This window comes from Rhinatrema bivittatum, chromosome 6 (genome assembly GCF_901001135.1).
Source record: "Rhinatrema bivittatum chromosome 6, aRhiBiv1.1, whole genome shotgun sequence".
Taxonomy (NCBI): domain Eukaryota; kingdom Metazoa; phylum Chordata; class Amphibia; order Gymnophiona; family Rhinatrematidae; genus Rhinatrema; species Rhinatrema bivittatum.
Genome location: NC_042620.1, coordinates 341,017,634 through 341,031,406, shown reverse-complemented (window position 1 = coordinate 341,031,406; position 13,773 = coordinate 341,017,634). Strand labels below are relative to the sequence as shown.

The following is a 13,773-nucleotide window of genomic DNA, read 5'->3' as shown; positions in this document are numbered from 1 at the left end:
AGCTCATGCTTTTTCACTAGCAGCTCAAGCCGAGCTAAATTCAGGTACTGTAGGTATTTCCCTCTCCCCAGAGGGCTGGCATACTAAGGGGTCTGTTTACTAAGCAACGTTATGCATTTACCGCACAATCAAGCCGATGCACTACAGTGCGCGCAGCCGAAAGCACAGGTTAACCTGCGATTGGATGCATGTTTTGGGCAGGCATTAACTTTTGAGGAACCCAAAACGTGTACAGAAAAGCAGAAAATTCTGCTTTTCTGTACTTCCTCCAACTTAATATCGTGGTGATATTGAGTCAGAGGAACAACAAAATTATAAATGTCCCAAAAAAAAAAAAAAAAAAAAGGGTGCCGGCGGTCAGTTTAGGAATAAGGACGCTCAATTAACGAGCATCCATTTCCCTAAACCGTGGCTGTGCACAGGTTAGGAAAAGGGACGCTCGTAAAATTGAGCATCCATTTTCCTAAGCTGCTGGCAGCCATCTCTCCCGGGCGCCCGCTGCTGAGGAGGCACAAGGGGCATGCAATTTCCCTAGCACCTCCTTTTTACCACGGCAGCATTTAGCAACGGGCGCCCCGGAGAGGTGGATCGGCGCGCGTTAGGAGAGCAGGCGCTCGATCAATCAGTCACTTGCTCCGGCATGCAAGTATGCTAATGAGCTTATAAATGAATACTAAGCCTAATCTATGCAAATCAAATAACACGGCTTGCCTCAAAACTCACAAGCCGTGTTATAAAAAAATGTCAACATTACAAATTCCAGGCAAAGGCACAGACCCTGCCCTCAACCCTAACTGATCCCCTTTGTTAAAAAAAAATGACCCTCCAACCCAGGAAGCTGCTCCCTCGACCTTCCCGACCCCTTCTGGACTAACCAAACTTGCCTAGGGCCTGGAATGCTCGCTACGCTCTGGACCTGTCAATGCCCATTTTCCAAAATGTCGCTGGCTGCTCCCATCATTTGATAGAGGTAAAGGCAAGCTATTGGCCAGCCAGTGACATTTTGGAAAATACCCACCAGTAGGTCTGGGTCTTTGCTCTGGCCCGTCACTAGATTTACCAGGGCATGGGAAGTTTGGGGGGGTGGGGCAGCCTCCAAGAGATTATTTATTTTCTTTACAAAAAGGAGGTGTTGGGGGATTGGTTTGCAATAGCAGGATCATTGCAAAGGGTAGGCAGCAGGGCAATGGAGGGGTGATGCCACGACACCGCTATGACCAGGATCAGTCTAGTGGCAGAGGTATGTCCTGCACAGCAGCTATGAGCAATGGATCAGCTGCCTGAGGTGCGGAGGATAAGTATTTGGAAGACACAGCAATTGTACTAGCAGAGTTGCTACCTTTAACAAAACACATGGGGGTAACCTGCACGGAGCTGCGGTTACTACCATAAGAAACTTCCTGGGCAGACTGGATGGACCATTTGGTCTTTTTCTGTGATCATTACTATGTTTAGAGTTTATTGGTTTTTTTTATAAATAAATAAATACATATCTCATACATGCCCCTGGCACTAAGTTCTGTAGTGTCCCCCTTTTCCTCCATAACTCTTTGTTAATGTTCACATTGAACTTGGATGTAAACATAAGTCAGAATCACATTGTCTATTATTTTTGTATAGTCAGTCATTAATTCCTGTGTCATTTGGTTGTTCCTCCATAAAAAAAAAAACAAATTGATCAAACTTCCGACTAGTTTGCATACAGTTTCAAACACCAAAAATGCAGAGCGTGCATCCAAGTAATCACCCAATAGGTGTGGCTGAGAAAAGCCATCCAATTTTCTTTGTAGGTACCTTAAAGACAATTTGATAAAACCATGCTCTCTTTCTAAGAGACAGAGGAGGTGAGGCAGATTAGCAGGATTATCACTAGGTTGGCCTGGGGATATTGTATATATTGGGCTCATTTTACATTTTAGCCCCCCCGAATAAAAGTACTGTATGCAGCTGTTGCCCTTCAGTGCTATGAATATTGCTACTGAGAGTGAAAAAGTGATTTTATTACTACTAGGTACACCTACACTGGTTTATATATATATATATATATATATATATATACACACACATACACATTCACATATTTATACACTGAAGTCCCGATCTAAGTATGTATATGTATGTCTCTCCCTCTCTCTCTCTAAACCTATGTAAATAAAATATACAAACCACATCCATCAATAATACATATTTAAATGCATGTTTTCTAGAACAAATAATACTGATGAAAATTGACTGTACCCTTTAGTGTGCGATGCAATATTTCAGAAGTAGATATGGCAAGTGCACTTCATTCTACATCCATTAGAACAAATTCCACTGCTAAGTCATTATTTTTCGATGTCTACTCTTTAAGCGGCTTCCCTGCAACTCCTCAAGCCTGCAGGAGAGTCACAAGTAAATCCCACCGAGCTCTCTGGTTTCTGCCATGTCTCTGATGACAGGACTACAGCTCACGTGAGCCAGTCAGATCCAGTTGTGGGTGCCGATGTACTAAATGGTGAAATACGTTTGTCGGAATTAGCTGGCACCATAGGATTTTTTTTTTTTGTTCTTGTGGTGCCAGCTCATGTTAACATCATGCAAATGGATTTGCTGGTGTACATTTTTGCAAAACGTTGCATGCAAAATAATTTGCCAGCAAGATTACACCTGCAATTCGTCATTTTTACCCAAGTCATTGCACTTGCAAAGTCATTCACAGCTCAGTACAATGGCCCACCCCCCACCCCCACACTTTGTAAGTGGTGGCCACTGGTCCAGATATGACTGTTCCCAGTAATCGGTGAAAACTGGAAAGGAGAACTTTAAAGGCTGTCAGAAGTAAGATTTTCAGCTGGGTGAGAATCATCATTCCCTGCCACGTGCATTTTTTGAAGCCCAGCACAGTAAAGAAAGGGCCCGGTTCCCTCTTTGAAATGAAGCCATCTGACTGGACACGGCCGTTTCATTCAATTGCGTAACCCAAATCAATGAGCGCTTCTCCAGGGCCTGATCCTGGCTGCCAGTGAGTATATCTGGTATATATATAAGATCAAATCCGGAATGCATTATTTCAGTCTGAACGAATGCATAGTGCAAAAATAACCTGACAGGGTTTAGTGAGAAAATTGAAGACTAATCCTCTTTACGATTAGGGTGATCTGAGGCCTTCTATTATTAATCACTTGAAAGAGGGAGAAAAAAAAACAACCAACCCATATATGTCTTACTGTCTATCCATTTTCTTGAACTTGAAACAGGCAGTGGCACTGGAGGCTGAATACGTCTTAGTGCTAAAAAGAACATGGTTTATGGCCTGTTTGCTGTGAAAACAGGCAGCCTGGCATTCTGGAAAGCAGGTTTACACTATTCATTCTACTGGCTGGCGATGATAACCGAGGCCTGATTTCTCCGCATTTTTTGTTCCCCCCCCAACGTCCGCAAGATGCCAGGCAACCCCTGGATACACCAGGCCCTTTCATTCTTGCCCGTGTCCATTTTTACAGATGATTATGAGTAATCACACATGTCCTGTCTGAAAGCAGGACATTTATTTTTATAAATTTTCCGTGACCTTTACCGTACTGCAAGGGAAAGGGGAGGCGTGAGTAAGGCAACAGACAATGATAAAATTGTTAAAAATCAGTCTGGCATTTGCTAGTCAAGCTTTGTAAGAGCAAATTTATACAGCAGTAGTTCAGAGGCAAAACTTTAAATATGTTGGTGAAATTTCGCTGCTTAAGTTTACTGTGGATTTAACTTTTGCAATGTAAGCACTGGACAAGGGTCCTGGGATGTCATTGACATCTCAGCTACTTGCGTCATGGGACTTCCTGCGAGGCTCTGGTAGGTGTGTTGGCACTGGTCAAAAGTGGATGCCTTGCAGATTGCCACACTGTCCAGCATGAAACGTATAGAAAGACGTAAGGGAGCCCTTGAGCCTACATAGGTTCTGCCATGAGCAATCAACAGGAGAAGGAGTTGCCCAGTGGTCAGAGTAGCAGGCTGGGAGCCAGGGAAGCCAAATATCTTCATTGGCTCGGGTACAGACTTTGAGCATTTTTCCCTTAGTCACAGATTCGGAGTAAAACAGGCCTTTAGTCTGTAAGACCTCTGGAGACTGAAAATACCTATAGCACCTGAAATATAATCCACTTTGCATGGCTGACCAATCACAAAAGGTGAAATGCCAATGAAAAATCGACAGGAACCAGGGTGGCTTCAGAAGCTCCTGTCCAGCGTCATCACATGCTCGCACTGGCTCAGTAAAAGGCATCAAAACTTACTTTTTCCCCATTGAAAACTACCATAATAGCCATCCTTCAGCTGCTGAAAAAAAGTGGATCAACATTTGCAAGAATTTTATCATGCCCATATACTTTTGTATGTATAATGTAAGCAAGATGGTAGAGTATCAAACTGCAAAAAAAAAAAAATCTTAGGGGTGAAATTGCAAAGAGAAACATGTAAAAATGAGCATATACATGTGCAAATGCTAGTTTATAAATATCAAAGATATGCACATAAAAATGGGGGCTGTCTAGGGGCGTTCTGGGGGAGGGCAAATATTTACGTGTGTAGTTGCTATTTTAAAAGCCACACATGCAAATTTGCCAACTTACTTGCCTGATTTCACACCTGTTAATTATCTTGCACAAGTGATATTAAATGTGTTTATTGTGTGCTACAGCCTGGGTGGGAGGTCTAGGTCAACTGTGGGCAGCTCAAGTTGAAGAGCCAGGAAGGTCCCGATGACCTGGAGAACCGAGCAAACTGCTGGACTAATTAGTAAGACTGGTAATCTCAATGACGCACGTAAAGGCGAACTTTAAAAGCCTGGAACGAGCCAAAAGTGGGAGAAACGCGCACAGGTTGGGCTGGGCTGTGCTGAGCAAATTTTAAAAGCTGCCGGTATACGTGCGTACTTGCTGCTACGCGCACAAAATAAAAGTTTTAAAAAAGGGGTGGGGTATAAATACTTATGCACAGAGGTGCATGCTGGGTTCCCTGCCGAGTAACTACTTCTACTATGGATGACTTACAAATAATAAAAGAAAAAGAAATAGTGCACAGCCATAAGAACATACTGCTTGCCATACTGGGTCAGACCAAGTATCCATCAAGCCCAGTATCCTGTTTCCAACAGTGGCCAAGGCAGGTCACAAGTACCTGGCAGGATCCCAAGGGGCAAACAGATTCCAAGCTGCTTATCCCAGGGATAAGCTGTGGATTTCTGTAACTCTGCCTTAATAATGGTTAATGGACTTTTCCTCCAAGAACTTGTCCAAACCTTTTTTTAAATGCAGCTTTCACCACATCCTCTGGCAATGAATTCCAGAGCTTAATTATGCGTTGAGTAAAAAAATATTTTCTCTTATTAGTTTTAAATGTATTACCTAGAAACTTCATTGTGTGTTCCCTGGTCTTTGTACTTTTCAAAAGAGTAAACAGCTGATTAAAGTTTACTCGCTCCATTTCACTCAATATTTTATAGACCTCTATCATACCCTCCCCTCATTTGTCTTTTCTCCAAGCTGAAGAGTCCTAACCTCTTTAGCCTTTCTTCATAAGGGAATTGTTCCAAACCCTTTTATCATTTTAGTCACCCTTCTCTGTACCATTCCTAATTCTGCTATATCTTTCCTGAGATGTGGTGGCCAGAACTGCACATAATACTCAAGATGAGGTCGCACCATGGAGTGATACAGAGGCAGTGTGATATTCTCTGTTTTATTCTCCATTCCTTTCCTAATAATCCCCAGCATTCTGTTTGTGTATGATATATCCAGCATTCTGTTTGTGTATGATATATGAACACAAGATGAGGATGCACCATGGAGTGATACAGAGGCAGTGTGATGTTCTCTGTTTTATTCTCCTTCCTTTCCTAATAATCCCCAGCATTCTGTTTGTGTATGATATATGAACACAAGATGAGGATGCACCATGGAGTGATACAGAGGCATTATGATATTCTCTGTTTTATTCTCCATTCCTTTCCTAATAATCCCTAGCATTCTGTTTGTGTATGATATATGAACACAAGATGAGGATGCACCATGGAGTGATACAGAGACATTATGATATTCTCTGTTTTATTCTCCATTCCTTTCCTAATAATCCCCAGCATTCTGTTTGTGTATGATATATGAACACAAGATGAGGATGCACCATGGAGTGATACAGAGGCATTATGATATTCTCTGTTTTATTCTCCATTCCTTTCCTAATAATCCCCAGCATTCTGTTTGTGTATGATATATGAACACAAGATGAGGATGCACCATGGAGTGATACAGAGACATTATGATATTCTCTGTTTTATTTTCCATTCCTTTCCTAATAATCCCCAGCATTCTGTTTGTGTATGATATATGAACACAAGATGAGGATGCACCATGGAGTGATACAGAGACATTATGATATTCTCTGTTTTATTCTCCATTCCTTTCCTAATAATCCCTAGCATTATGCTTGCTCTTTTGGCTGCTGCTGCTACACACTGAGCAGAAGATTTCAACGTATTTTCAATGATGACACCTACATCCTTTCCCTGAGTGTTATGGTAACCCTATGCATTTTTATGACCAGATGTCAATTGTTTTGTGATTGTCTTTATTTGTATTATTTTGTGACTGTTTTGTTTGTTCATTGTCTAGAGTATTGATATAGGCGATTAATAAATCTTAATAAAGATAAAAGTAAAAGAGTGGTAACTCCTAATGTGTAAACTTGCATTTTGTAGCTATAATTTGGGTTACTCTTCCCTAAGTGCATCAATTAGCACTTGTCCACATTACATTTCATTAGTCATTTGCATGCCATATATGTGTGTATATGCCACCGTGCGGTTTTTTGAAAGTTATCTTCCCTGCTTGGAAAATATCAAGGGAATGCCTAATTTTGAGAAATGGGCTGATTTAGGATTACATTTTGGATTTCATCACTTGGCTTTCAAAACCCGAGCTCCAGATATGTTAGAATGCAGGTCCTGTAGCATCAGTGTCAGAAGTGGGCTGCAGGGGCCATGCCCCACCCCCCAAATTCTGCTGGCTCCTCCCCTTCCCTCATCCAATTTCCTTGGAAGAGGGACTTTTTCAATAAACCACATTGGTGGCAGTACGACTGCAGTTGCTGACTGCCTCCCCCCCTCCCATACACACACACACACACACATGTGCTTGTCATGGATCACTTCTGATTAAGTTAAACAGAAGTAGGGGGAGATGGGAGCTCTGTGGGAGATGGGAGAGAGACGGGATGGGGCAGGAGTGGTGAGTGAGGGGATTGGGAGGGAGGGAGAGAGAGACGGGATGGGGCAGGAGTGGTGAATGAGGGAATTGGGTTGGGGGGAGGGAGGGAGAGAGAGAGACGGGTTGGGGCACGAGTGGTTAGTGAGGGGATTGGGTTGGGAAGGGAGAGAGAGAGACGGGATGGGGCAGGAGAGGTGAGGGAGGGGATTGGGTCGGGGAGGGAGGGAGAGAGAGAGAGAGAGAGACGGGATGGGGCAGGAGTGGTGAGTGAGGGGACTGGGTCAGGGAGGGAGAAAGAGACAGGTTGGGGCAGGAGTGGTGAGTGAGGGGATTGGGTTGGGGAGGGAGAGAGAGAGACGGGTTGGGGCAGGAGTGGTTAGTGAGGGGATTGGGTCAGGGAAGGAGGGAGAGAGAGATGGCATGGGGCAAGAGTGGTGAGTGAGGGGACTGGGAGGGGACTGGGAGGGAGGGAGAGAGAGACGGGATGGGGCAGGAGTGGTGAGTGAGGGGATTGGGTTGGGGAGGGAGGGAGAGCGACGGGATGGGGCAGGAGTGATGAGGGAGGGGATTGGGTTGGGGAGGGAGCGAGACGGGATGGGGCAGGAGTGGTGAGTGAGGGGATTGGTTTGGGGTGGGAGGGAGAGAGAGAGATGGGTTGGGGCAGGAGTGGTGAGTGAGGGGATTGGGTTGGGGGAGGGGAGAGAGAGACGATTGGGGCATGAGTGGTTAGTGAGGGGACTGGGTTGGGAAGGGAGGAAAGGAGAGAGAGAGATGGGATGGGGCAAGAGTGGTGAGTGAGGGGATTGGGGTTGGGGAGGGAGGGAGAGAGACGGGATGGGGCAGGAGTGATGAGTGAAGGGATTGGGTTGGAGAGGGAGGGAGAGAGACAGGATGGGGCAGGAGTGATGAGTGAGGGGATTGGGTTGGGGAGGGAGGGGAGAGAGAGGACAGGATGGGGCAGGAGTGGTGATTGAGGGGACTGGGTCGGGGAGGGAGAGAGATGGGATGGGGCAGGAGTGGTGAGTGAGGGGATTGGGTTGGAGAGGGAGGGAGAGAGAGACGGGTTGGGGCAGGAGTGGTGAGTGAGGGGATTGGGTTGGGGAGGGAGGGAGAGAGAGAGAGATGGGGATGGGACAGGAGTGGTGAGTGAGGGGACTGGGTTGGGGAGGGAGAGCGAAACAGGTTGGGGCAGGAGTGGGGAGGGAGGGAATTGGGTCAGGGAGGGAGGGAGAGAGACGGGATGGGGCAGGAGTGGTGAGTGAGGGGATTGGGTCGAGGAGGGAGGGAGAGAGACGGGATGGGGCAGGAGTGGTGAGTGAGGGGATTGGGTCGAGGAGGGAGGGAGAGAGAGGGGATGGGGCAGGAGTGGTGAGTGAGGGGATTGGGTCAGGGAGGGAGGGAGAGAGAGAGGGGATGGGGCAGGAGTGATGAGTGAGGGGATTGGGTCGAGGAGGGAGGGAGAGAGAGGGGATGGGGCAGGAGTGGTAAGGGAGGGGATTGGGTCAGGGAGGGAGGGAGAGAGAGAGAGGGGATGGGGCAGGAGTGGTGAGTGAGGGGATTGGGGTCAGGGAGGGAGAGAGAGAGAGACAGGATGGGGCAGGAGTGGTGAGGGAGGGGATTGGGTCAGGGAGGGGAGGGAGAGAGAGAGAGGGGATGGGGCAGGAGTGGTGAGTGAGGGGATTGGGTCAGGGAGGGAGAGAGAGGGGATGGGGCAGGAGTGGTGAGGGAGGGGATTGTGGGTCGGGGAGGGAGGGAGAGAGAGAGAGGGGATGGGGCAGGAGTGGTTGAGTGAGGGGATTGGGTCGGGGAGGGAGGGAGAGAGAGAGACAGGATGGGGCAGGAGTGGTGAGGGAGGGGATTGGGTCAGGGAGGGAGGGAGAGAGAGAGAGGGGATGGGGCAGGAGTGGTGAGGGGGAGGGGATTGGGTCAGGGAGGGGGAGGGAGAGAGAGAGAGGGGATGGGGCAGGAGTGGTGAGTGAGGGGATTGGGTCAGGGAGGGAGAGAGAGGGGATGGGGCAGGAGTGGTGAGGGAGGGGATTGGGTCGGGGAGGGAGGGAGAGAGAGAGAGGGGATGGGGCAGGAGTGGTGAGTGAGGGGATTGGGTCGGGGAGGGAGGGAGAGAGAGAGACAGGATGGGGCAGGAGTGGTGAGGGAGGGGATTGGGTCAGGGAGGGAGGGAGAGAGAGAGAGGGGATGGGGCAGGAGTGGTGAGGGAGGGGATTGGGTCAGGGAGGGAGGGAGAGAGAGAGAGAGGGGATGGGGCAGGAGTGGGGAGTGAGGGGATTGGGTCAGGGAGGGAGGGAGAGAGAGAGAGAGAGAGGGGATGGGGCAGGAGTGGTGAGTGAGGGGATTGGGTCAGGGAGGGAGGGAGGGAGAGAGAGAGGGAATGGGGCAGGAGTGGTGAGTGAGGGGATTGGGTCAGGGAGGGAGGGAGAGAGAGAGGGGATGGGGCAGGAGTGGGTGAGTGAGGGGATTGGGTCAGGGAGGGAGGGAGAGAGAGAGGGGATGGGGCAGGAGTGGTGGAGTGAGGGGATTCGGTGGTCAGGGAGGGAGGGAGAGAGAGAGGGGATGGGGCAGGAGTGTGTGAGGAGAGGGATTGGGTCAGGGAGGGAGGGAGAGAGAGATCAATCGGGCTTTGTAAGGTGAATGAGGGAAAGAAGGGCTGAAGACGTGATGAGGGCTGTGGCTTCCTTTCTTCTCCACCTCCATTTCAATCTTCCCTCTTTCTCCTCCTCCTCCTCCTCTCCACCCTATCCCTAGACCTTGCTATTTCCTCTTGCTCTTCGCCACATCCTCAATACTTCCTTGTTTCCCACCTTCCCATCCCGGATCCTTCCTCCTCCATCCCACTCCTGACCCTTCTTGAACTTCCACCCCCCCTCCTTTCCTCCCCTCTCCTCCATTTCCCTTCTCTGGGAACTCCTCTCTTCCTATTCCCAGATCCCTTGTCCTCCTTCCTCCCCAGACCCTATGGATGTAGGAGAACGATAGCTGGGGGCGGAGATGGCGGTGGGTGCCATTTGCATGACCCCTCACCCCCAGCTAAAAAGGCATCCTGCTGCCCCTTATTTCCCTGCCCCCACGGGGTTTACAATTCAAGGGGCCAAATGTATTGAGCTGCAAGGGAACCTGCAGCCATGAGCTGATATTGCATGAAGATTTGTTCGCAGCGCCAGGCTCTTTTCAATATTTAATGCAATTGACTATTGCGGGCGATTTTTCCGTGACCCGTAAACTAGGTAGAAACCAATATCTTTTCCCCCAAAGTGTGGTTCAGCTTCACAAAAAAATGTTGCTTCCGTGAAATATTTTGGATGCATTTCTGCTCACGTTAAATCATGGTCGGATTCACTAGCGATGCTGGATAATTTTGGTGAATGGCTTCACAAACAGAAAACGGCAAAGGGCGTGCATACAAATTCACAAATGTGATTACGTGCACTGTCTGCCATTTTATTGTTGCATTGTCATGATTGTGCGATTTTTTATTATGAACGCTGCTCGTACTCCGCACAGGGCTACGTGATGGGACCCTATGGAAGATACGGTTTTCAAATAAATAAATAAATGGATGCATTGGTGAAGCCATTCACAAGATTAGTACGTCAGCCTTTCGGTTTGTCATGGAGGGCGATGTGACCCGCCCATAGTGGCAGGGAGCAGACGTGAAAGAGGCAGAATCTGAACCCTGGCGTTCCTGGTTCTCAGGCTGCTGTTTCTATGCGTTTGGGACACGTTCCATGCATAGTTATATAATGTATGCAATTTCCTGTCATCATGACTGAATTCTTTTTGGACCTAATAAAAGGCTATAGATGCAAAACTAAGACTGCAATATGTTTCTTAATTAGGGTAATAATGTTTTAGCTCCAAAACTCCCTTTGAGATGCAAAAAAAAACCCATAAAAAGTTGTTACTCTGAAGTAAATAAACCACAAGATAACTTGTAAAAAGATCATTTCAGCTTTTCATCACTATGTGCGCCGTTCTGGTAAGCACAACCGTCGCAGCATCCTGAGGTTCAAACCGTTTCCACGGCAAGCATTTATCTTAGTTATTCTGAACCCAGTTTCATTCTAAATCGATCCAATTTCCCTTCCGGCTTTGACAAGCTGACCTCTCTCTCACCACGTGTGCGTCCTGTTACTGCTCTCCAGGCTTTCCGCCGATAAGAGAGCAAAAGGGGAAAACCCGGAGAAGCAACTGCGGAGGCCCAAACGCTTGTTCGGTGTGGCTAAAGAGTCACGTCAGGAAAAGAAAAAAAAAAAAAACGGTCCTCGTGCAGCGGACGGCACTCAACGCGCTCACTTGCACCGTGTAAATGCGTGCACTTATTTAATTATTCACGTTTTCCAGTTAATAAAAATGAATGCTGCTAAAATGCACTCTTTTTCCCCGCAGCTCTGTACCACGCTCAGAGGGTGCTAAGCATTAAACTTCAAGCTGCAGCCTAAATAAAGGACAATCTATCCACTGGTTTGACTTACCTTGAAGGTTAATTTCCTCTTGGAAAAGACATGTCTGAAAACCACTTTGCAATCTTCTGGTTTGACACGCACAATTCATTTCCCTTGTCTAAAGTCAATTTTTTTTCTGTTATTCGATAATGGAGCGCTGCCCATTAAAAGTGGTTTACTGATGCATAAACCACCATTCTGTTCAAATGATAACTCTTGTAGCAGTTTTCAAAATATGTGCACAGCATATGCTGCCTGCGATCACGCCACCCTCGGAAACACCCAGGCAGATGTTTACCTGCTGGAACGGATGGCGCCGCGCGAGAAAACCTTTCCATCGGTCAGCAGTTGTTTGACAAATCATTGAAAACGGGTCAGGTGGCTAACGACCCGAAACTTTAACGACAGTTATTTTAATAAAACTATCCACGAGATTGCTCTGGGGAAAAAAAAAAATATATATATATATATAAATTCTTTGGAAAGCGATCTGCTGCTATTGAAAAAAATAAAAAATAACAAAAACAAAACACACGAGGTGTATATCTTCAGAGCTTTTATTGAACTGTGAGCTCAGCGTCAATAACTTCTTCTCAGCTGTAAATGAAAATTGATTCCCAATCTAACCCCTCATTTACAGCACTCCTCTAATCCAAACTAACCTCGAGTAAAGAGCAGAAGAATGTATATTTAATAGAGCCTCAGGAACCATCATAAAGGCCTTCGGTACATGAGAGATACAAGCAGTGCTACCAGTGGAATCTCATTAATTTTAAACAGTTAAGGCCGGGCAAATGTCGAGAGGCTGGAAGTACCCGAAGGCCAACGAGATGAATAGAAACGGCACTGGCATGTTTTGTTTTGCTAATTGTGGATGGCTCAGGTTGGATCTGAGGTCGTTTGCATCCGAAAGGGCTGGCGGTTTGTGAAGCTATTTATCAATTCTGGCTAACTTCAGAAATCCATGCACGGGCCTGGTCAAACAGGATTGGGCCACGGTTTTCACAAAAGGTTTCCATGAATTTTAATTCCGTGGCAGAACTCAAAATGGGGGCCTAGCCTATTACCCCAAACAGCACTACGACGTCTTCTGCTGCCCGCGCGGTCAGTTTGTCGGCGACACAGTGCCTGGATTCGACCGGATATGGAAGTTTACTTTGGGGGTTTTGTGCAGGTAAAGCCAGATTTCAGTCTTACAAAGTCTATTTTCAAAGGTATTTATTCAGGTATAAAGGCCTGAATGAAAACTGACCCTCCTTCAATGCAGCAAAAAATACATTTGGCACTTTCTAATTTTCTATGAGAAACAAGGCAGGTCATTTCTTGTTGAAAATTTGCATGGAGCACACGTGTTAAAAGCACCTTTGGAGTTTGCATTCTTGCCAGGCTATTGGTACATCGTTCTCGGAAGTATCAGATTAAATGTGATATTTAACTTTTTTTTTGGTCTGGGGCAGTCCTGCAATACCACCGATAGAACCCACAGGAATGGATTGGTGAGACTGTCAGAAATTCCATTATCTCAAACTAGAAACTTCCATTTTTTTTTATTTTTTGCATAAGAACCAGTACCGTAAATAAGGAGTCTAACTCTGTGTCATAAATAACTGCAAAAACTGCCACAAACCCGAACATAAAAAATACCCCCTTATTTCCGTGCTTTTTTTTTTTTTTTTTTTAAAGTGTGGAGCCCTGTGGTCACCCACTAGATGGCCTAGTTCCCCGCTCATGATGTAACAAGCAGCTAAGAGGGAGGAAACCATTCCCTACAGCGCCTCCCTCTGAGGTTGTCTGTGGTGGCTTCACAAAAGACATTTTCATCGACAAACCTTTACCATAATTGTTTTAAGTGTAATGCATTCTTGACATATAGCAAGCATTTGTTGCAGAGAAGCAATACATTGAATCCAATCTAATCTAAAGTTGTTTTTTCTCACGCGTCACCCTGCTCTGTGAAACGTTACTGCCACAAACACAGCAGAGGAGTACAAAGCTTATGCTTTTCGGAAGAAATTTAAATTCAATAAGCCCTTATTAGAAATGCTAAACTCAGAATGACTGCCACTTAGCACCTTCATTCAAAA

The 13,773-nt window shown here is 46.5% G+C and overlaps 1 protein-coding gene across 3 annotated transcripts in view; it reads right to left on the bottom strand.

Annotated features, from left to right (window-relative positions):
* The window catches only part of AFF2 (AF4/FMR2 family member 2), a 779,982-nt gene that overhangs the window by 169,351 nt on the left and 596,858 nt on the right, over positions 1-13,773 (bottom strand). The gene's annotated exons all lie outside the window — the stretch shown is intronic.